Raw genomic sequence first — 24,184 nt, forward strand, 5'->3', positions numbered from 1 at the left:
GGCCTCCATCTGCACCTATTTTTCTATGTTTCCCTATGTTTCTAAGTTGCTGAACCAGGCCGTGATGCAACCAGTAACTATGCTCTCTACTGTACACCTGTAGAAGGTCAAGAGAATAGTAAGATTAAACGAGAACTTACCAGTTTGAAGTTTGATCTGTATTTTATGAGGAGGAACGTTGAGGGAATACGTGAAGAACCCGCTTCCAACGCATGCGTGTCATTCTTCAAAGCAGCGGTGTGAGGTCACAGAAACTATAATGACCTAACATAGTAAGATTATCAAAGAGATACCAGTTTTGATATGATCATAGGAGGGTGGGAGCGGAGGGCACGTATTCCCTCAACGTTCCTCCTCATAAAATACAGATCAAACTTCAAACTGGTAAGTTCTCGTTTAATCTTACTATTTTACTTCGGAGTCACGTGAGTGACTACGTGAAGATTTCAAAGCTCTGTGACCTCATGCCGTGGAACGAGTCCATGCTTCACAACTGCCTTGGGTATTGGGAGAAGGTATCATTAGTAATTTTTTAAACACACTTATACAAAGACTTGTGTGGTATAACGAAAAATAAATTTATTAAATTGAAATCATAGCCCTGTAACCTTTCGGGCAAGTTATATTATTGAGCGTAAAACGCTTTCAGAAAAACGATGATGGCTCCAAAACTGGTTTGTTATAAAACCTTTGGAAAGTCCTCCACATTTTTTGCTGCGGATGTTGCTGCAGCCCTGGTGGAATGAGATTTGAAACATTAGTGTCTATTCCTGCCATCTTTAGGACACATTTGAGCCACCTTGAGATAGTTTGTTTTATTAAATCATGTATGACAAACACCAGTTTCTCGGGTGAGATGATCAAGCAGTCCAGGCTCAGTTTGTTTAATGACTGGACTCGTTGTGCGGTAACTAACGCCATGAGCATAACCATCTTCATGGTCAGTTTCCGAAGTGATAATGCTGTTATGGGCGACCAGCTCCTCAGCATGTTCAAAACGACACCCACATCCCAGATTCTGGAGTACCTGGTTTTAGGGGGTTTTGCATTTAATATGCCCCTCATAAGTTTTGTTACCAGGGGGTGCGTTCCCACCGTGTGCCGCTCCGTTCCTTGCGATAGGTAATTGGAGGGTGCACTTCTGGCACTATTGATGGCACTGTAGCCCTTGATGTGTCCGAGGTACTGCTTCCGTGTTGACAGTCTTTGTGCGGATGTGATGAGATTCATCGTCCTGTCTGACAGCTCCATGCCGTGTAGTAGGTCTTTCAGATTCTACAAATCAACAAATCCATTGTCTTATGGCATGGGTGACTGCCCCCAGTCACTGGATGAATTAATAAATTTGGGTTATGTCGAATAAGGGCACATGGTTCTAACACCATCCCCTGTATGACCGAATACCACGGTTGAGTAGGCCAATCGGGTACTATGAGAATCCCAGATGCCGAATCTTGTTGAATTTTCCTTAGTACCCGATTGATGAGGCAGAACGGGGGAAATGCATAAAAAAGCCATTTCCCCCAATGCAGTGAGAAAGCATCTGTAGCTTCTGCCCCAGGGTCTGGTTCCCAGGACACATACGTTGGTAATTGGTGATTCAACCTGGATGCAAAAAGATCAATATCTGGTCTACCATATTTTGCTGTAATTTCAGCAAATACATTTTTATTTAACATCCATTCCGTATTTTCGTTAAATTTGCGTGATCTGGTGTCTGCCACTAAATTTAGCTTACCTGGTAGGTATGTTGCCGATATCCAAATGTTTCTTTGGATACACCATTGCCAAATTAAATTTGCCAATTGATCACAAGATGTTGATATATTTCCACCCATGTGATTTATATATGCCACCGCGGTGGTATTATCAATTTGTAATCGTACATGCTGGTGGTTAATTGCTGAGCAATATGACTTTAGGCCATAAAATGCCCCTAACATCTCTAGGCAGTTAATACCACGTGTGTTAAGTAATACTGCCTCCTCTGTCTTCCACCTCCCTCCACAACTAGAAACACAATTAGTGGCTCCCCAACCAATGGCGCCGGCATCTGTTTGTAATACCATAGACGGGTTGTCAATAATGATTGGGTTGGAGCAATACCTAATGTTATGTTCCCACCACTGTAGTTCAAGTATAGCTTCCGTAGGCAGCTCCATAGGTCTATCAAAATGACCCTTGTTAAATTTGAGTGCTCTAATTTTTGTTCTTTGCAAATTTTGATAATGTAATGGCCCAAATTGTGTGGCCGGGAATGTAGCCACAATCTTCCCAATCATCCGGGCTACCCGTCTAATGGAGGGTCTGTTGGTGTTAAGAAGCTCGCTGCAATCCTCCTGTAGGGCTACAGCTTTATCTATTGGTAAAGTTACTAACATATTGACCGTGTTAATGGTGAAACCTAAATAATCCATATTAGTTGCTGGTATCAATTTACACTTGACTGGATGGATGATAAACCCTAGTTGTTCAAACAATTGTTTTGTGGCAAGTACTGTTTGATGTGCCAATTCGTAAGTTTTGCCAACAATAAAAATGTCGTCTAAATATGCCATCACCCTATGGCTTTGTTTACGTAACAAAGCCAAAGCTGGTTTCAGAATTTTTGTAAATAATCTGGGGGCTGATGTTAGCCCATTTGGTAAGGCTCTATATTGCCAAAGTTCCCCCATCCAGTTAAATTTCAAATACCGTCTGTGTTCCCTTCTGATGGGTACTGTATAGTATGCATCTTTTAAGTCAATGCTTGCCATATGGAACCCAGCTGACACTAATTCTTTAGCAGTGATAAAGGTATCCATCTTAAAATGAACATATTGAATGAATGTGTTTAGGGTTGAAAGGTCAATGATAATCCGGCAACCCCCATCTTTTTTATTTTTAATAAATATGTTTGATACAAATTCTAATTGTTCATGAGTAGTATGCTCAATTACACCTTTTGTATACAATCGTTGTAGCTCCGTGTGGGCTTTAGATTGTTCGGTTTTTGTAAGGACGAAATGCCTTTCTGGTGTATGTTGTACTGGGGGGTTATTGGGATGAGTAAATTCTATCAGATAACCCTGAATACTGCTTAGAATATACGAATCTGTAGTGATTTTACACCATTCGTCACTGTAGTATTGCAACCTCCCTCCCACCGTCGTGGGTCCCTTTTTTTACAAAAGAACCACACCCACCTACCTCCATGGTTACTGGTGGTTGTATTATTTTCTTTGTTTTTTGAAAAAAAGGGGTTTTGTTTTTATTCGTGTTCGTGGTTGTACTGGAGGTTGAGGCTTCCGCATCCTCCAGGGTGGCCGTCCCTGGCCATACCCTAAAAGAAGGCTGCTGCGGGTTATATTGGGTTCTGGCACTGCCACTGATATAAGCCACACTTTTCGGTCTTCCATGTGGCTGGTACCGTGATCCAAAATAAGCCTTTGCGCTGGTTTTGATGAGCCCCAGTGTCTTGGCTTCCCCAAACAAAAGGGTTGGGGTTTTAACGGCTCTTTGTTTGCAAATTGTTGCATATTTAGGATCCAGTGCTGGCTGAATAGCAGCCCTCCGCATGCTATTCAGCTCATATTGTACATTACAGAACAGGGCTAGTGCGTCTTGGTGGCCTTTAGTTTGCTCTGTTTTGTCCAGGGTGCAGATGTAAGCTGTGATCCCTGCCGTAAGCCCCTTTAAGGCTTTCTGGATTTTGAGGTCCTGGTTCCTGATATCCCTCCCCATATGCTTCCAAATGCATTGGTTGACACTGGGGATTTGTAATGCATCACAGTTACCAGGTGGCAGATGTCTGGCCAGTGTCTCTGTGAATATTTGTTGTTGGAGTTGATGGCCAGACATGTAGTTAATACTGGCTGCCATCCTGGAATCCAAGTCTGCCCCTGTTTGACTTGGTTTGTAGTAATCAGCCACCATGTCCAGCAGTGTATGTTTTTCTGCAGATTCAGGATCATGGGAAGCTGTGTGATCAGGGTCTGGCCCATCAGGGTCCTGCCCACTCTCCTCCGAAGAGGTCGAGATTTCAGGGGGTCCCTCACGGGGTACCCATATGGGGCTTGTCTGCCCACTGTGGCTAGTCTCCACATTCATGGGACTGCCACTATGAAGGAGCTCCTCCAGCAGCTCATTTAGACGGTGAGCTGCACTTGCTATTTTTGGCTGCTCCCATTCCTGCAGCATTTCAGCAGTGTGCTGCTGTTCTCTGTATCCCAGCTGTTCCCGTCCCCGGTACTCACGGGTGCTGGTTTGCGGGCTTTCCTCGTCCCGCCGCTGGCCACACCGGTCCTGACTGTCGGTCCACGTTTGTTCCCGGTCAGCTGTTTCTCCTGGCTGCTCCGTATGCAGCCACTCATAGCGGGGTTGTTCCGTCTCCCGCACCCGTTCAGCCCTGGTCCGATATTGATATGGGCTGGTCGCCCGCTGCTGCTCCAAGTCGGGCTCTGCTAGATGGTGCGTTTTCGTTTGAGCTTTGCCTCCCGGCCGGTGAGTAAGTTTCGTCGGTGCCAGAATGATTTCTGGCACAGCTGATTCCTCTACCGAGGCCTCTAGAGCCGACGGCTGCTGTCTCTGCCGTTCATCCACGTTTACAACGCGTTTCTCGGGCAGCTTTTTAGCAGACCGCTTCCTTTTTACTCTGTCCATTTTGCTGTGAATAAAAAATGCAGAGTCCTTACCTGCCTTTTGCTGGCCCTTTTGTCTTCTCCCGTTACTGGGGGATATCCTCCACCCATCTGTTGACTCGTGCAATGCGTGTAGCGATATGACACGCATGCGTTGGAAGCGGGTTCTTCACGTAGTCACTCACGTGACTCCGAAGTAAAATCCTCTCTGACATATCTTACTGGTCAGTATGCAAACTAAATGTCACTGCACCTTGGTACATGTGATAATAAACAACCTTTGAACAACTGATGTCAGTGTTAAAAAGGAGAGGGTGTTGGGTTCCTGGGAACGCATCATGCTTGATAAATCCCCTAGCCAAAGGAGATCTATCCAAAAAATGTCAAAGAAAGCAGAGGAATGTTTGCTGGTGACATCTTTGCATTGTTGGCGACAGGTAAGGTACCCGAACACTGGAGGATAACTAATCCTGATATTTTCCTTATGAAGGGCAGCAGGAAGAAGCTAGTTCATACCTGCCAGTGAGCCTTATTTCAGTGGCAGAAAATTGATTGGAGACAATTTCAAGGGAGAGGACTTATGTACGCTTGGAAAGGCAGGGGCTGATTAGAGTAGTCAACTTGACTTTGTGCGAGGAAAATCCTGTCTCACGAATATGAATATTTATTTTGAGCAGGTAACTGAGAAAATGTATGAAGCTAGGGCAATGGTTGCTGTCCATATGGATTTTAATAAGGCTTTTGACAAGTGCTTAAAGTGAGGAAGATGTGTTTTAAGTGGCAGAGAGGTGGAGTTGGGAAGAGAGCAGATGGGCCACCTATAATTGAGTGGAGGCAGATATCATGCTAAGGGATACAATGCTTTTTGACAAGTGCTTATTACAATTGCAATGTTGGACATATACAGTAAATGGTAAGGCCCTAAGGAAAGCTGCTGAACAGGGTGACCTTGGGGCTCAAGTTCATAGTTCCCTGAGAGTGGTAACGCAGGTAGATAGGATGGCATGCTTGTTTTCATATGTCAGAGCATAGAATAAAATAATTGGGGCTTTACTAAACACACGTTAATTGGAACTTTACACAACATGGGTTGACTGGAGCATTGTGTGCAGTATTGGTCAGCACACTATTCAAATGTGTGATTGCATTGCAGAAAGTGCAGAGGAGATACATCAGAATGTATTGGAAGCCTTTAGTTATGGGGAGATTTTGGATACGTTTTGTTGTTTTCCCTGGAGTGAAGGAAGCTGAGGAAAAACCTGATAGTAGGTATGTTACAAAACTTACCTTCAGCGGCGCTGCAATTCTGCCACTGGCCGTGTGCGCGATTTTGGAGCGTTTGAAGGGTGGGGGGGACGGGGTTAAAACTGGGTTTTTTCCCGACCTGGTCCTGAATTATATTTGTTGGAGTGCAAGATGCTGCTAAAGAATCGTTCCTACGGCCGTTCTGTGTATTTTAAAAAAATATTCACCCGACAAGTTAATCGCTGGAATGATTTTAAAATCAGCTTCTGAAGCCGTCAATGCCGACAACTGGGACGGATTTTATGGAGGACCAGGTAAAAGAAAGTAGTTTATTTTTATGTATAAAAGTGTTAAGATGTATTTAATTCACATTTTAAGTTGCGAAACGGTGATTTTTCCCCCCGAAGAACCAGCAGTGTATTTGCTGCCGATATGGGGGACTAAATTCACAGCAACCTGAATGTTCCAAATGGTCCCGTTCCAGAAAATCCCACTCGCAATGACCATTAATTTACAGGTATTAAACATTAAATTCCTTCCATTTGGCCTATAAACCCATGACAATGTGATTTAAAAATTATGTTATATTGTGAATTCTTGTGTGAATGTTATTTGGAGACTTAGGCTATTTAAAAATGTTAATCTATTCTTAAGAAATGGATAGATGTTTAGATCTAGTAATTGAATTTTGTAATTAGCTACAATTAGGTAACTAACTAATTATATGCTTTAATTTCAAGTCATCTAAGTAAGAATGTTTCATATTTGTTTCAGAATGCTTCAATCTATAATAACTGAAAATTTATTTCCGTTCTCTAAAATTTTAAGAAAGTTATCGGCTTTTAAATGTTCTCGATCACAGCTTTTGTGTTAAGTCAATGAAAAAGCAATAGAAACATAGAAATTAGGTGCAGGAGTAGGCCATTCGGCCCTTCGAGCCTGCACCGCCATTCAATATGATCATGGCTGATCATCCAACTCAGTATCCCGTACCTGCCTTCTCTCCATACCCTCTGATCCCCTTAGCCACAAGGGCCACATCTAACTCCCTCTTAAATATAGCCAATGAACTGGCCTCGACTACCCTCTGTGGCAGAGAGTTCCAGAGATTCACCACTCTCTGTGTGAAAAAAGTTCTTCTCATCTCGGTTTTAAAGGATTTCCCCCTTATCCTTAAGCTGTGACCCCTTGTCCTGGACTTCCCCAACATCGGGAGCAATCTTCCTGCATCTAGCCTGTCCAACCCCTTAAGAATTTTATAAGTTTCTATAAGATCCCCTCTCAATCTCCTAAATTCTAGAGAGTATAAACCAAGTCTATCCAGTCTTTCTTCATAAGACAGTCCTGACATCCCAGGAATCAGTCTGGTGAACCTTCTCTGCACTCCCTCTAGGGCAATAATGTCCTTCCTCAGATTTGGAGACCAAAACTGTACGCAATACTCCAGGTGTGGTCTCACCAAGACCCTGTACAACTGCAGTAGAACCTCCCTGCTCCTATACTCAAATCCTTTTGCTATGAAAGCTAACATACCATTCGCTTTCTTCACTGCCTGCTGCACCTGCATGCCTACTTTCAATGACTGGTGTACCATGACACCCAGGTCTCGCTGCATCTCCCCTTTTCCTAGTCGGCCATCATTTAGATAATAGTCTGCTTTCCTGTTTTTGCCACCAAAATGGATAACCTCACATTTATCCACATTATACTGCATCTGCCAAACATTTGCCCACTCACCCAACCTATCCAAGTCACCTTGCAGTCTCCTAGCATCCTCCTCACAGCTAACACTGCCCCCCAGCTTAGTGTCATCCGCAAACTTGGAGATATTGCCTTCAATTCCCTCATCCAGATCATTAATATATATTGTAAATAGCTGGGGTCCCAGCACTGAGCCTTGCGGTACCCCACTAGTCACTGCCTGCCATTGTGAAAAGGACCCGTTTACTCCTACTCTTTGCTTCCTGTTTGCCAGCCAGTTCTCTATCCACATCAATACTGAACCCCCAATGCCGTGTGCTTTAAGTTTGTATACTAATAGGGAACAAGATGCCAATTTCCGAGTATGAAAATGGCCATAACTTTTTTAATACTGAAAATATGAAAGTGAATTAGGTGTCAAATTAAACTTATTTTTATGCTTTATCTGATGGGATAAATTAAAGACTTGATTTTTAAAATCTCAACATTTTGTAACATTGCTACTGATAGAGCTATATGAAATGATGAGAGGCATAGACGGGGAATGTTATTTTACAAGAGATGGTTAATATCTGGAACCCACTGCCAGAGGAGGTGGTGGAATGAGATACAATCACTACATTTAGACGGGCACTTAAGTAGATGAGGCATAGAAGGATAGAGATCTAATGCAAGCAAATGAGATTAGTGAAGATAGGCAATATGGTTGGCATGGATGTGGTCATGTATGGAAGGGCCCATTTCCATGTTGTTCACCTGTATGACTCCATGATGATGAGTTAATAGCTTGCTCCATAGACAATGATTGAAGGATAAATACCAATTAAGACAGTGGGGAGACTTTCCCTGCTGTTCTTTGAACCAACCTGGCCTGAGAGGGCAAGTGACTCACCTGAACATAATCAGGCTAAAAGCAACGCTGAGCCAAGAAGGTTGATACTTGATTGGGAATAGAAGATGTAGGAAATGATGGCAATCAAAACAAATGGTCATTTCAGGTTGATGAAGAGATGGAAGTTGCGGGGGAGGGGGAAGGGGATAGGGGATAGGGATATCCAAAATGTAGGATCTAAAACTAGATTATGAACGGTGGGTGAAAGGATTCAGCAAAGGTCCGGATTGGAGGATTGTGGTCCTTGAAGGATTACAGGACGATGAATATTAATGGAAACATGCAGTGACAAGCATAATAAGGGAATGAGTATTTTAAATTTATTAGTTCTCATTTAGATAACAAAACAAATCCAACAAATATACAGGGACCTAGAAAAAAGTTTGTTCATGAGTAATAAAAATAGAAAGTGCTGGAAATTGGCAGGGTGTGTAGATAGAGGAACAGACTTGACCCTTTCAGATCAATAACCCTTCATCATGACTAGAAAAGTGTGGAAGTGTCTCTGAAGAAGGGTCTCGACCCAAAACGCCACCTATTCCTTCACTCCATAGATGCTGCCTCACCCGCTGAGTTTCTCCAGCATTTTTGTCTACCTTAGAAAAGTGAGGAAGATGTGTTTTAAGTGGCAGAGGTGGAGTTTGGAAGAGAGCAGACGGGACACCTTTGATTGAGTGGAGGCAGATATCATTCTAAGGGATACAATGCTATTGGTACTGTCTGGTTTATAGATGAGCTTGGATAAATGTAGAGTAAAAAAGGAGAAATAACATGCTGGGACTGAGATACAAGAGCACAACAGTTGACAAAAAAACCTGAGCTAAAGCCAAAGATGGAAATAATCAGCAGCTCAGACAATGTATCTCTGGAGAGGCAACAACTGAGTTAATGTTACAGGTAGATGATCTTTTTGACTCAAACGGTAAAGGCTGGTTATCTGGAGTTTCTGAATCCAGCATTGAATCTGAATGGCTGCAATGTGCCCAGATAGAAGATGATGTAGATGAAGATAAAGATAGAAGATGAGTTACTTAAGCTAATGTTTGGTAGAAAACTATAGGAGGCTAAAGGCAAGACCAGAGCAAGAGTGAGACGTAGAATTAATGTGACATGAGACTGGGAGCTAACGATTGTTTTGACTGAAGGGAAGTGTTCTACAAACAGTCATGCAATCTGTATTTGGCTTCTCCACTGTGGCGATATCATATTAGCACAGAATGTAATTCATCAAATTGAAAGAAGTGCAGGTCAATTATTTGAAGGACATTTTTGGTCCTAGATGATGAGTTTAAAAGTACCTTCTAAAAGAACAAAATAACCGACTCTTGACTCCTATTTTATCTATTAGAGGAGGACAAAGGGCTTAATTAGGAAAGGGAAAATAGATTATGAAAGAAAACTGGCAGGGAACATAAAAAATATCTGCAAAAGTTTTTATAGATATGTGAAGAGAAAAAGATTAGTTAAAACAAATGTAGGTCCCTTGCAGTCAGAAACAGGTGAATTGATCATGGGGAACAAAGACATGGCAGACCAATTGAATAACTACTTTGTTTCTGTCTTCACTAAGGAAGACATAAATAATCTGCCGGAAATAGCAGGGGACCGGGGGTCAAATGAGATGGAGGAACTGAGTGAAATCCAGGTTAGCCGGGAAGTGATGTTAGGTAAATTGAATGGATTAAAGGCCGATAAATCCCCAGGGCCAGATAGGCTGCATCCCAGAGTACTTAAGGAAGTAGCTGCAGAAATAGTGGATGCATTAGTGATAATTTTTCAAAACTCTTTAGATTCTGGAGTAGTTCCTGAGGATTGGAGGGTAGCTAATGTAACCCCACTTTTTAAAAAGGAAGGGAGAGAGAAAACGGGGAATTACAGACCAGTTAGTCTAACATCGGTAGTGGGGAAACTGCTAGTCAGTTATTAAAGATGGGATAGCATCACATTTGGAAAGTGGTGAAATCATTGGACAAAGTCAGCATGGATTTATGAAAGGTAAATCATGTCTGACGAATCTTATAGAATTTTTCGAGGATGTAACTAGTAGAGTGGATAAGGGAGAACCAGTGGATGTGTTATATCTGGACTTTCAGAAGGCTTTCGACAAGGTCCCACAAGAGATTAGTATACAAACTTAAAGCACACGGTATTGGGGGTTCAGTATTGATGTGGATAGAGAACTGGCTGGCAGACAGGAAGCAAAGAGTAGGTGTAAATGGGTCCTTTTCAGAATGGCAGGCAGTGACTAGTGGGGTACCGCAAGGCTCAGTGCTGGGACCCCAGCTATTTACAATATATATTAATGATTTGGACGAGGGAATTGAATGCAACATCTCCAAGTTTGCGGATGACACGAAGCTGGGGGGCAGTGTTAGCTGTGAGGAGGATGCTAGGAGGCTGCAAGGTGACTTGGATAGGCTGGGTGAGCGGGCAAATGCATGGCAGATGCAGTATAATGTGGATAAATGTGAGGTTATCCACTTTGGTGGCAAAAACAGGAAAGTAGACTATTATCTGAATGGTGGCCGATTAGGAAAAGGGGAGATGCAACGAGACCTGGGTGTCATGGTACACCAGTCATTGGAAGTAGGCATGCAGGTGCAGCAGGCAGTGAAGAAAGCGAATGGTATGTTAGCATTCATAGCAAAAGGATTTGAGTATAGGAGCAGGGAGGTTCTACTGCAGTTGTACAGGGCCTTGGTGAGACCACACCTGGAGTATTGCGTACAGTTTTGGTCCCCTAATCTAAGGAAAGACATTCTTGCCATAGAGGGAGTACAGAGAAGGTTCACCAGACTGATTCCTGGGATGTCCGGACTTTCATATGAAGAAAGACTGGATAGACTCGGGTTGTACTCGCTAGAATTTAGAAGATTGAGGGGGGATCTTATAGAAACTTACAAAATTCTTAAGGGGTTGGACAGGCTAGATGCAGGAAGATTGTTCCTGATGTTGGGGAAGTCCAGAACAAGGGGTCACAGTTTAAGTATAAGGGGGAAATCTTTTAGGACCGAGATGAGAAAAACATTTTTCACACAGAGAGTGGTGAATCTCTGGAATTCTCTGCCACAGAAGGTAGTTGAGGACAGTTCATTGGCTATATTTAAGAGGGAGTTAGATGTGGCCCTTGTGGCTAAAGGGATCAGGGGGTATGGTGAGAAGGCAGGTACAGGATACTGAGTTGGATGATCAGCCATGATCATATTGAATGGCGGTGCAGGCTCGAAGGGCCGAATGGCCTACTCCTGCACCTATTTTCTATGTTTCTATGTTTCTATTTGTAAAAGCCAATATGATTGGCCACATTATCTTTCCACAATATCTCAAGACTATGTTTAAAACCTGCCTTGCTCCATTTTTATTTATTCAGTCGCAGTAAATTACTTGCAAAAGCCTCTCTTCATGCAACTGCACAATTAACCCTGGGCTCTCCCAAGGGTGGAAACTTGGGCCAGTTCTACTTCTCATCTACATCCTGCCCCTCAGAACCATCATCTACACCCCATCAGTTTCCACCCAGAGCTCCCACTGGTGCCTGCCTTAGCTCTTATCCGCTGGGTAAATTAAAAGGCTACGCTGAGGCTTCTTCCAGTTAAATAAGGACAGGTCTAAATTCACAGCCCTCTGTCCTCATCAAAATAGCAGCACTCCCAAACCATCTTTTGTCTTCACAACTATCTGAAATTAAAGCAGGCACTTCATGTTGGTATTATTGTTGATATATAGATGACCTTCAGAAACATCTACACCATGAGTAACACTGCTGATTTTGTGGGGAGAATATTGCACTACTATACTACACCTTTTAGTGCTAATGGACAGGAAATGAATTTTGCACCATGTCTAAATGCAATTCATGTTGTTGGAGGGGAAACAATCAGCGAAACCTGTTAATTTCATATTTACAGCTTTGTTAGAGATAGCAGCGGAAGAAATTAGTTTCTCCTTCTACATTATGAATCAGAGACATAGGTACAGTGAGAAACACACAGTGACATTTGCTATTGCACATCACAGAGAGATATATAAACATGCACAGACACAGATATAAAAAGGAGGCATAAGGAACGATAAATTACTGGACACTGACATTCATTTGATAATTACAAGTGTATGGAGAAACATAAAGATACACGAGCACCTACAGTACACAGAGCTACAAGGTCACCGATGCAGAATTTGCACTCCCCGCAAACCCACACAGTTCACCCCCACACAGTTCACCCCCACATTCTTGTTCTTAAACAGTTCCTCAAGAGTGTCGATGACTAGTTGCATTTTCAGTCACACATATTAGGACACACATGCACACACACACATGCACACAATAAAATAGCCACCCTCACGCATCTGAACACACACGTTGACCCCACACATACACAAACACATACAGATAACCACACTCGACACTGACACACACACACACAGCGCAGGTTGATACAGACACACACACACACACACACACACACACACACACACACACACACAGCACAGGTTGATACAGACACACACACACACACACACAGCGCAGGTTGATACAGACACACACACACACACACACACACACACAGCGCAGGTTGATACAGACACACACATATAGTGTAGGTTAATGTGCACAGGCACGCAAGGCAATTGCCCCCTACGATACAGATTGATTGTAAAAGGATGCGTAATGTCACCGAATGTATCCTTCTGCTGATCATGGATTTAATTTGCTCTCATATTTTAATACGATTTGGTGTGAACAACTCATAGTCCAGTCACACATCATTAACAGAGCATTTTACTACATCAGGTTATCATTGTCGAAAAGCAATGGAGACAATAGTAACTGAGCTGGCAGGAAATAAACCAGCTTGTGAAAATGCTTCTCAGCTATTCCATGCTTGAAAATTATTCTCCAAGATAACTTGTTTGAAGGGAGTTTAAGCCTTTCCATGACAGCCAATTCATCAGTGAGATTGTACCAGTCAAGGTTGGCCAGATGTCTGCATTAATCCAATCACACTCCCTCGAGTTCTACAGCCTACTTTGCCATAATTGTATCTTTTGCTAAGTTTCCTAACTACTTTCAATATTGACGGAGCTCAGTCATGGAGCACTTGGTATTAATAGGGAGTTCCAACCCAGAAGGAGCCTAAGTTGTCATGGAACTAGACAAAGACTTTGATTAGATTTTATGTCTATCAGCAAATAATTGCACGACACCCTGGCTTCAGTTTTAAGCACCACTGATCTTGCAGCAGGCTGTTCTGGAATTTTACTCAGTTGACCATTATCTCTGTCACATGATTTTCTTAAAGGAATAGTCCTGGATCGTCCTTCCTTGTCTTACAAGAAGTATGAGTGACCGGACATAGATTTACATACCGCAAGAAATGCAACACCTGTCCCTTCACCTCCCCCCTCGACTCCATTCAAGGTCCCAAGCAGTCGTTCCAGGTGCGACAAAGGTTCACCTGTATCTCCTCCAACCTCATCTACTGCATCCGCTGCTCTAGATGTCAGCTAATTTACATCGGTGAGACCAAGCGTAGGTTGGGCGACCGTTTCGCCGAACACCTCCGCTCAGTCCGCCTTAACCTACATGACCTCCCGGTGGCTCAGCACTTCAACTCCCCCTCCCATTCCCAATCCGACCTCTCTGTCCTGGGTCTCCTCCATTGCCAGAGTGAGCAACAGCGGAAATTGGAGGAACAGCACCTCATATTCCGTCTGGGGTCCTTGCGTCCTTATGGCATCAACATTGAATTCCCCCAATTTGGCTAGCCTGTGCTGTCCCCTCCCCTTCCTTCACCCTCTAGCTGTCTCCTCCCACCCTCCCATCCGCCCGCCCTCGGGCTCCTCCTCCTCCCTTTTTCCTTCTTTCTTTCCCCACCCCCCATCAGTCTGAAGAAGGGTTTCGGCCCGAAACGTCGCCTATTTCCTTCGCTCCATAGATGCTGCTGCACCCGCTGAGTTCCTCCAGCAATTTTGTGTACCTTAGATTTACATACTGTTACATTCTCCTAATGCTTCCTCAAATGGACAACTGCCTAATTCTCATTATTTCACCAAGGTCCACCCTCTCCGACCAAGCTTTCATTCATTAACCATTACATTTCCATATGTGGTGCAAAAATAACTTTTATTATTTGGGATAAGTTAATGCATTATATGTGCTTTGTAAAAGCAATTTGCTGTTATTCTCATTTTGTTTGTTTTAACCTGATTGCAATTTTTGTCCCTAGATTCTATTTGGGGAGCAAAATGAAGCCATTCAAAATCAGCAGATCACCTCTCGCTGTATAAGAAAGAATCAACATTGGCATTTGTAGAAACCCTACAGTGGACCAGGACATGCCAAAGCCTAAACTGCCCGTAAAATGGTGTTGAAACATAATGTTGTATGTAATACATGCCACCCAGTTTATCTGTAGCATGGTTCCACAAAACAGGAATAAAACCTACCTACTAATGTGATTTTGAGGTTTATTAAGAATTATTGGCCAGGCACCAGAGCGATACCTCTGAGTACTATGCTTACATATATGTTGTGGTGTTCCAAGTAATAATGTCATTGTTCTGATTCAGGACATATGACAATAAAACACTCTTGATTCTCTCTCTTGATCTTCTTTGAAATACCGTTCTGCATCCAGTTTAGTTTGGTCTCAAGATACAGCGCAGAAACATGCCCTTCGGCCCACCGAGTCCACGCCGACCAGCGATTCCCGCACACTAACGCTATCCTGCACACTGGGGCCAATTTACATTTATACCAAGCCATTGTACAAACCTGTATATCTTTGGTGGAGTGTGGGAGAAAACTGGAGATCCCGGAGAAAACCCACGCAGATCATGGGGAGATCATGGGAAATCCAGAAATATTTTTTTTGGCTGGTTAAACTACACATATTACAGCACAGATTGATTACCCTAGATATCTAAGTGAAAGATAAAGGAGGCTAAGTTTGATTGCTCTCAAAATAGGGTAATCTGAAACATGTCAGCAAACAATACAGAATCATACTGCCTGTTGAATAAAATAACCTTTAGCCAGGGCTTCTCACACAGGGTCAGGTGAACATGTGTGTCTCTATTTCTATGGAGTAAATGGTCAGCCCATCATTGGGATAACTAATGGTGAGGTCATGGCCAGGGACATGCCTGAAGTAATCAACGATGACAATATTCTTAATCTTCCTTCCCACATCCCATCTGTCCCTCAATACACATGTTTAGAAATCCATCACTAATCCGGAGTGATGGATACACAATGTAATATTGTCAGCAGGTTATACTCTACATGAGAAACTGATTCATTTAACTTCAATGGAATGGATATTGAAAGCAGGGTACAATAGGTTTTTTTGATGTCCCTTCTCAGCAGCACTGGTCGGAAATCCTTTCTTGTTGTGTAACTCTAGTTCAGCCTTGTGTGTTTAATTGAGGGCATGAATTGCAGTGTTGAGATCCAAAATAACAGTACTGGAGTCAATTTATCGTTGTACACAAACTATTCACACAGAGGGTGGTACATATGTGTAACAAACTGCCAGACGATGTGTTTGAGGTAGGTACAATAACAACATTTAAAATACATTTTGGACAGGTACATGGATAGGAAAGGTTGAGAGGGATATGGGTCAAACGTGGACAAATGGGAATAGCATAGATGGGTATCTTGGTCAGCATGGATCAGTCGGGCCAAAGGGTCAGTTTTTATGACTCTTTGATACTGTGACACTATGACTTGCTTTATCTCCATTTCTCCATTGGGTATTCAGTGCATAAACACAAACACCCTGAACAACATGTTGAGTGAGTACATGTTGAATGCATTACCTGGAGGGTTGTGGAGGCTGGATTATTGGGGTACTTAAAAAGGAATTGGAAGAGAAGTGAGGACTGTGGAACAGGCACAGAGGAGGAGATGAGGCCTGGAGCAGTTCAGCCACGTTCATACTGAATGGCAGGACAGACTTGAGAGGTCGTGTGGCCAACTTCTGCTCCCATTTTCTTATGTTCTTATGCCCAGTTGAGTGCAGTAAAATGTTCTACTGCATTTAATAGTAAGATTAAACGAGAACTTACCAGTTCGAAGTTTGATCGTTATTTTATGAGGAGTACGTTGAGGGAATACGTGAAGAACCTCGCCAGGACGCATGCGTGTCATTCTTCAAAGCAGCGGTGTGAAATCACAGATAACTGTAATGACTTAAACATAGTAAGATTAGAGAAAGAAATACCAGTTGAGTATATGATCAAGGGTGGGAGCGGAGGGCACGTAATCCCTCAACGTACTCCTCATAAAATAACGATCAAACTTCGAACTGGTAAGTTCTCGTTTAATCTTACTATTTTATTTCGGAGTCACGTGAGTGACTACGTGAAGATTTCAAAGCTCTGTGATTTCATGCCGTGGAAACGAGTCCATGCATCACATCTGCCTTAATGACTGTAGGAGGAATTGTGTCAACATAATTTAGACATGAATCCGACATTGAAATCCATAAAATTTATTAACACAAAATTATAACCCCTATTTATGGGGTAAATTAAATTACAGAACTTAAAATTGTTTCTGCAAACGTTCCAGGTTTCATGAATGGTTTATGATAAAATAGTTGGAATGTTTTTTCCCCTGACCACCCTGCTGCCTTGAGGATTTGGTCCATTGGTACATCCAACTGCATAGCTGCCGATGTAGCTGCAGCCCTGGTGGAATGAGATTTAAAAATATTAGTATCCACCCCAACCTGTGTTAGAACCTGTTTCAGCCATCTTGAGATGGTCTGGACCGTCACTCTTTTGTGTGGTTGCTTATGGCTGACTAAAAGTGCCTTCTCATTGCCTCTGATGATTTTCGTTCTCTCCATGTATAACGACAAATGTCTTACTATACAGAGACGATCATCTGTTGGGTAAGACCTAAATTCTATATTGAGGCCCGCTGATCCCTGTCTGTTCTGCTTTACTAATTCATAAATATGAAACGTAATATTTTCAGATGAAGAAGTCATGTTGTCCAGTCTTAATTTATGTAATGACTGTACCCTTTGTGCCGTGACCAATGCCATTAGCATGACTGTTTTTAATGTCAGTCTATGTAGGGACAGAGCTGTTGCTGGAGACCAATTCCTGAGCATCTTCAGGACAATACTCACATCCCATATTTGGGAGTACCTGGTTCTTGGGGGATTGGTATTAAAAATTCCCCTCATAAGTTTTGTTACCAGTGGGTGAGTCCCAACAAAGTGATGCTCTGTTCCTTGCCATAGATAAGTTGATAGGGCACTTCTGGCGCAGTTAATGGCACTATAACTGAGCCCCTCATCATAATGGAGACCTGCCAGGTATTCCAGAACAGACGGGATGTTCATATCTCTGTAGGTGATGCTGTTTTTGTGACAATACATCTCCCACTTCCTGATATAGACCAGATACTGTTTTTTGGTGGACTGTCTTTGGGCCGCCGAAATCATGTTCACTGTTCGGTCCGTCAGTCCCAGCGGTAGTAGTGGTATTTTTAAACTCTACAAATTAATAAATTCAAATAGTTATGGCATGGGTGGCTATCCATTGTTACGGGATGAACCAATAAGTCTGGTCTATTCGGGATGGTGATACATGGTTCTAATACCATGTTCAGTATCGCTGGGAACCATGGTTGAGTAGGCCAATCGGGTACTACCACAATACCAGATGCAGAGTCTTGCTGTATTTTCCTTAATACCCGCTGATGAGGCAGAAAGGAGGGAATGCATAAATAAACAATTTCCCCCAATGCAGCGAAAATGCATCTGTCGCCGCTGCCCCAGGGTCTGGTTCCCACTAAACATAATTTGATAACTGGTGATTAAGCCTGGATGCGAATAGATCGATATCTGGTGTTCCATATTGTGCTGTAATATCAGCAAATACTTTTTTATTCAACATCCATTCGGTGTTTTCATTAAATTTGCGTGACCTGGTGTCTGCCACTAAATTTAGTTTTCCTGGTAGGTAAGTAGCTGATATCCAAATATCTCTCTGGATACACCACTGCCAAATTGTATTAGCCAGATTGTCACATGATGTCGATTTGTTTCCACCCATGTGGTTGATATATGCTACCACGGTGGTATTGTCAATCTGTAGTCTAACATGCTGGTGATATGACCCAGTACAATATGACTTTAGGCCATAGAATGCACCCAACATTTCCAGGTAGTTTATGCCCAGTGTGAGTAATAATGATGCCTCCTGAGCAGTCCATCTACCTCCACAGCTGGAGATGGAATTGGTGGCAGCCCAACCAAGTGCACTGGCATCAGTTTGTAGCACCATAGAAGGGTTGCTGATAATGATTGGTTTGAAACAAAGCCAAATGTTATCTATCCACCATTTTAGTTCCATTATAGCTTTGATTGGTAGCTTCATTGGTCTGTCAAAATGACCAGCATTGATTTTGAGTGCTTGTATTTTTGCTCTCTGTAAATTTTGGTAATGTAAAGGTCCAAATTGTGTGGCTGGAAAAGCAGCCACCATTTTGCCAATTACTTTTGCTACCAATCTGATGGATGGTTTACTGATGTCAATGAGGTTATTGCAAGCCTCTATTAAGTCTATAGCCTTTCTCTTTGGCAAAGTCACCGACATGTGAACTGAGTCAATGGTGAACCCCAAATAGTCCATAGTAGTGGAAGGCGTTAATTTAGATTTAACTGGATGGATAATAAACCCCAGTTTTTCAAATAACTGTTTTGTGGCTGTTACAGTTTGTTTGGCCAATTCCAAAGTTTTGCCCACAATAAGTATGTCATCTAGATATGCCATGACCATGTGTTTTCGTTTCCGTAGAAACGCTAGGGCTGGTTTCAAAATTTTTGTGAACAGCCTGGGGGCTGATGTTAACCCATTTGGCAGCGCTCTATACTGCCAGTGCTGTTCCATCCAGTTGAATTTTAAGTAACATCTGTGGTCACCTCGTATAGGCACTGAATAGTAAGCATCTTTTAAATCAATGCTAGCCATGAAGTAACCTTTGGAAATCAATTGTTTAGCAGTAACAAAGGTTTCCATTTTAAAATGAATATATTGTACAAATGTATTCAATTTGGTCAGATCTATGATGATGCGACAACCACCATCTTTTTTGTTTTTGGTAAATATATTGGACACGAATTCTAGCGGCTCGTGTTGGGATTGTTCAATTACACCTTTTGCGTAAAGCCGCTCCAGTTCAGCATGCGCTTCTGATTTCTCTTTACCAGAAAGTACGAACATTCGGTTCGGTATATGTTTAACTGGAGGGCTGTACTTGTGTATAAATTCTATTGTATATCCCTGGATACTGCTTAAAATATAAGTATCGGTAGTTAACATACTCCATGCATCCAGAAAGGAGTGTAATCTCCCCCCAACCTCCATGCTCCCTGTATTTTGTAGGGAACCAGACCCACCTACCTCCATAGTTACCAGTGGCAGGTTTACTTCTTTTTGTAAGTCCTTCGTTGATGTTGAGGCGTTGGTGTCTGGGTTTGTGGTTTGGTTGATGTTGGAGGTTCGCGTATCTTCCAAGAAGGCTGGCCTGGGCCATGGCCTAAAAAAGACTCATGTTTGGTGTACCGGACCTTCGAGCTTTCACCAGTCGGTCTTGTTCTACTGGTGGGTGCGTAGGGGTGCTGTCTATGGCTGTAGTGGGTTTTTGATGAAGTCCCTTTTATGAGTCCCAGGGTTTTTGCTTCCTCATCGAGCTCCTTGACTTGCTTCGATAGGTTACCTCCAAATAGTAGTATTGGTAGTTTTATGTTCCCAGGTTTGCACAGACCCGCGAATTTTGGATTTAAAGTGGGTCTGATGGCACTCTTCCTGATGCTGCTTATCTCATATTGAGTGTTGCAAAGCAGTGCCAGTGCATCCTGTTGGTCCTGGGACATGTCCTTCTCATCCACTGTGCGGGCGAATGCTGTTATCCCTGCTGTTAGGAGTTTTAATACCTTTTGTAGTTTGATATCCATGCCTCTAACGCCTATTCCAATATGTTTCCATATACAAGTATTTACTACTGGAACATTCAGGGATATACAGTTACCCGGTGCCAGGTGTCTTGACGTGGTGTCCAATACAGCCAGTTCTTGTAGCTGGTTAAAGGACATATAGTCTATACTGGCAGCAAGCTTTTGCTCCAGGTTTTGACCAGTCTGGTCTGGCTGTATGAAGTTGGACACCATGTCCAGTAGATTTTCTCGTTCTTGCACCCCCTGCACACTTGATTTTTCTTCTGCAAACCCCTCTTCAGGATCAGCCCAGTACTGACCCCCAGTGCTCCCCTCTGATGAGGGAGAAGCACTGTGCAGCCCTACAAGAGGTGCTGCTGTGGGTTTTCCATAGAGCCCAGTGACTCGACTCCATCTCCCGGAGCCTGTCACGTTGGAGCAAATGCTTCACACACCGCTCCATCCGGCTCCAGCGCTCACGGTCGCTGGCCGCCCGCGGCTGCTCAAAGTCGTACTCATCTGAGTCCACGACTTTGTTAGTTTTCTGTCTTGCCTTACCGCCCGGCCGTGGAGTGGATCTGGCCGGTGCGGAGGCGACATCGGGCACAGCTGATCCCATTATCGGTGATTCAAGTGCCGCTGGCCGCTGCTGGCTGCCCGCTACTCCGCGGTCCTCCCCCACCAGCTTTGTCGCAGCCCTTGTTGCTTTCTTCGATTTGTCCATGCTCCCCACCTGTAAATTGGTATGGGAAACACAAAAGACCGCAGAGTAACTCTTACCTGCAGGTTCCGGCTTTTAAACTGCCGCTGCGGGGGAACGTCGTTCCACCCCGCCTGACGTTTCGCAATGCGTGTAGCGATATGACACGCTTGCGTCCTGGCGGGGTTCTTCACGTAGTCACTCACGTGACTCCGAAGTAAAATTTCACCCACAACATATTTAGAGTGTGGTGAATCCACACTAGAAGTTAATCTATCCTCTCTGATTATTCATTTTTATCTGTCTATCAAACAAACAGATGTTTATAAATTTATCAGGGACTGAGATAGGGTGAATATTTGGAAATGTTTCTGACAGCAGAGGTGTCTTAAACATAGGGCATACGTTTCGGGAAAGGGGGCAAGAGATTTAGTGTAGGTCAGAGAAATATTTTTTTCATCCAAAGTGTGGTTGACATCTGGAGCACACTGCCTCAAGTTTGGAGACACGCACTTTCACAACGTTAAATACGTATCTGAATGAGCACATCAATGATTGGTGTATTAATAGAATGGTACTGCACGAGAGCAGCCATTTGGCCCTCTGTACTACGCCAGCTCTTTGAAAATCCAAATAATCCCATTCCCTGCGTTTCTGCAATGGCCTTGAAAAAAATTCCTCTCCGTGTATCCTTACTATTGCTATTGTATCTGTTTCCATTATCTTTTCCAGCTGTGCGTTCAGGTCATAACAATTTACCTCATGAAATAAATTCTTCCTCAGCTGCTTTTGCTAATTATCCTAAATCTGTGCCCTGTCAGAGGAAACGCTAGTTACTGGGCCTCAAACAACATATCATGGACGTGCTGCATTGTTCAAAATTCCGAGAATGCTAAAGGTACTATATAAATGCAAACTCTTTCTGCCAAGTTAAATCCTCCTCTCCTTTCAAAGACACGTAACAGTGAAATTGTAGGGCATACTTGGGAATAACTAAATCTGGTCAGCAATTGTTCTGCTGTCAGCAGATAAGGTTAACCAACAATTTGAGACAGACTTCGTGATTTTCCATATCTTATTTAAATTGCATTGAATAGGAGATTTATTTCAAAATTGATATCTTGACAGTAATAAAAAAATATCAACCTGATGAGAATAATACAAATTGTAGCAGGAACATGTCTCATGAGCCGAATCTATAGAATCCTGGTCAATCTACCATCCCCACTGTCTTGCCTGGTCGCATATTTCTTATTCACTGAATATCCAAAAAACAATTAACCTCAGTGTTAAGTAAATTACATCACTCTAGGAAGAGAATTCTAAAGACTTACAATCCTCAGGTGGAGAATTTTCATCATTGCTGATCTAAATGGCAGCCCACTCACCATGAGACTATTTCCCCTTGTTCTAGACCCTGCAATTTAAGGAAACAACTACCCAAACAATCGCTCTCAAAGCGGCACGGTGGTGTAGCGGTAGAGTTCCCGCCTTACAGCACCAGAGACACGAGTTCGATCCTGGCGAGGGGTGCTTGACTGTATGTTCTCCTCATGAACTGCATGGGTTTTCTCCGAGATCTTCAGTTTCCTCCCACACTCCAAAGACGTACGGCTTTGTAGATTAATTGACGGTGTAAATGTAAAATTATCCCTGGTGCATGTAGGCTAGAGTTAATGTGCAGGGATCGCTGGTCAGTGCGGACTCGGTGGGTCGAAGGGCCTGTTTCTGCTCTGTATCTCCAAACTAAATCTAAACTAAACCTTACACCTTTAAGTGAACAATTTTCATTCATTTACAATTTAGTGAGTAATGACCAATCTTAATGTTTCCTTCACCCTGAGAATCGATGTATTGAATCCACATTGCACCAAATCCAAAGAAAATATGTACTTCCTTAGGAACAGAGATCAGACCTGGACACTGCATTCTAAAGAATCCTATCAATGGTTCAAGACATCCTGTTTTTTCCTACATGATTCCCCCCAGCTATTGTTATTTAAATGTGTGAGATAAAACTGTTCAATAATCTATTTCAGGGTTACAGTGAGATTAAAGGAAGAATCCTTAATGTTTGATTGATATTAGGGTAGCAAATGCAATTGAGATTAGAGTTTGGAGTTTAGAATCTAAATATAAAATGTGAAACAGCCCCTTCGGCCCGTCAAGTCCGTGCTGACCAATGATCACCCGTACACTAGTTCTATCCCACACACTAGAGGTCATTTTACCAAGGCCAATTAACGTACAAACGTGCAGGTCTTTGGGATGTGGGTGGAAACTGGAGCACCCAGAGAAAACCCACACAGTCACCGGCAGAATGTACAAACTTCCTACAGACAGCACCCGCAGTCAGGATCGAACCCGGGTCTCTGGCGCTGTAGGTCAGCTATGCCACTGTGCCATCCAAGAGGTTGCATGTGGCACGCGCTAGTACATTTTACATTCTCTTCTGAATGATAAAATTCCAATCCATGGAATCATAAAATCATGGAATCACACAGCATGGAAATAGATCTTTTGGTCCATTAAGACCACAGCGACTATCAAAAACCCATTGACACTTAATCCCTTTTATTATTCTCCCCACACTTCCATCAATTACCCCCAGATTTCACCGCTCACCTGCACACAGTGCAATTTGCAGTGGCCATTTAACCTACTGACCTGCATGTCTTTGTGATGTGAGGGGAATTTGGAATACCTGGAGGAAACCTGCACTATCACAGGGAAAATGCACGAATTCCACACGGGCAGCACTGGAGCTGCAAGGCAGCAGCTCTGCCAGATGCACCACCGTGTTGCCAAAATTGCGGGGCATGAATTACTTCTGAAAACAAACCATGATATTCTTCCCCCTCAACAAGCTCCCTACTTCAAACGCCCCAATCACATCTGCATGCCGCATCTTTGGAAGTAATTGCCATTCTTTTGAACCGAACATGGTTTGCTGAATATCTTCCCATCCCCTTGAGATGGGTCCAGCAAATCATCAAAGGCTTTGTTTTGTCTTTCTTATGGGAGCCACGGGATCTTCCCTGAGGACGACAGGCAATCACCGCTC

This window comes from Amblyraja radiata, chromosome 26, assembly GCF_010909765.2.
Source record: "Amblyraja radiata isolate CabotCenter1 chromosome 26, sAmbRad1.1.pri, whole genome shotgun sequence".
Taxonomy (NCBI): Eukaryota; Metazoa; Chordata; class Chondrichthyes; order Rajiformes; family Rajidae; genus Amblyraja; species Amblyraja radiata.